At 38.9% G+C, this 1304-nt stretch overlaps 1 non-coding gene across 1 annotated transcript; it reads right to left on the bottom strand.

Annotated features, from left to right (window-relative positions):
- Positions 1-588: 588 nt before the first annotated feature.
- On the bottom strand, positions 589-723 carry LOC111757044 (small nucleolar RNA SNORA2/SNORA34 family). The gene has a single exon (XR_002791430.1). It is a non-coding gene; the product is annotated as a small nucleolar RNA SNORA2/SNORA34 family (small nucleolar RNA).
- Positions 724-1304: the final 581 nt, after the last annotated feature.

Here is a 1304-nt window from a genome sequence, read left to right as displayed (position 1 = left end):
AGTGTAAGAAAGCAGTGTATAAATTTCAAAGTTAGACAACTTGAGATCTTCACTATCTATCATATTGTCTCTTGTTTTCTTCCAAATAGTTATCCATGTCTTTGCATACAGAGAATTCATACAAAACAACGTAGTATGAAACTGATCAAACAGAATGAGGAAGGTGTTCTAGGTCTTCAAAACCAGACAATAGGGAAGTCACTAATGGTTGTTGTAGAGTCTCTCATTCTCTTCAAAGTAGCTATCCATACTTTCATGTATATTGAAGCTCAACAAAACAAAACAGGCTAACACCATTAATTAGAACAAAGCAAAACAGGGATAAAAGTATTTGCCTTCAAAGAGAAGGTAGAAGGAAATCCCCCCTATTTGCTACACTGGCTATAGTCAACCTCTCAAGGGATGTCCAGAGCACTGGCTCCCACTTGTTAACAGGGGCCTGGCGGGGGGATATGTGATGTTTGATTCTCAGCCCTCACAGCTGCTCACCAGCGGGAAGGGATTGCTTGGTTTCTCAGCGCTCCAGCTCCTACCATGGCATGGGTCCCAATAAAACCTGGTGGCTCCCATCCAGGAGGGGTTGCTTCCAGTTGTTTCTTTCTAATGAATTAACCATTTCCCTGCCCAAGATCTAAAATAGCCAACAGAGTATTGAAAGACATCTCTTTAGGCTCCTGCTAGAAACCAACAGCATCGGGAAGTTGCAGGCCTTGATTCAGGCTAGTTGATGCTATTTGAAGAGGGATTGTTTTTGCAGTTTCATTTTCACATGGCTACACTTGAACTTTGGATCCTATTCTTTCAATTTCCTGAGATTACTGGTGTGTGTGCTCGACTCTAATAATTTGTGTTTTATTGTTGACAAATTCAGCTGTTCCTAACCATTTCCATCAGTGTATCAGTATATTGCTATTGATCCATATTACACCTGAGTATGTTACACACATTAACAAAGAAGTATAACTTTATGTATTTGTTTTCAATTGTATAGGGGTACAAATGAGGAATAACAAAACAAAAACTGTATGGTGCTTACTTTTACATTTGCCTCAGTTCTTACCTTGTCCAGTGTTATTTCATCAGTGGTTCCTAGTCACTGTTTAATGTAATTTCATTTCATCCTGCAGAGTTCCTTCTGTAACATATTGCAAGGCAGGCAGGTAAGCTGATAATGAAATCCCTCAAGATTTGTTTCACTAGCAGTTTCTTGACCTCTCCTTCATTTGTGAATGGATATTTTGGTACATAGAGAAAATTTGGTTGATAGTCTATTTATTGTACTTTCGGTACTTAAATACGTCATC

The sequence above is a fragment of the Cavia porcellus genome, unplaced genomic scaffold (assembly GCF_034190915.1).
Source record: "Cavia porcellus strain 051 isolate PalLab524CR breed Dunkin Hartley unplaced genomic scaffold, mCavPor4.1 scaffold_40, whole genome shotgun sequence".
Classification (NCBI taxonomy): Eukaryota; Metazoa; Chordata; class Mammalia; order Rodentia; family Caviidae; genus Cavia; species Cavia porcellus.
The sequence above is the reverse complement of the archived record's forward strand: the minus strand, read 5'-3'. Positions and strand labels throughout refer to the sequence as shown.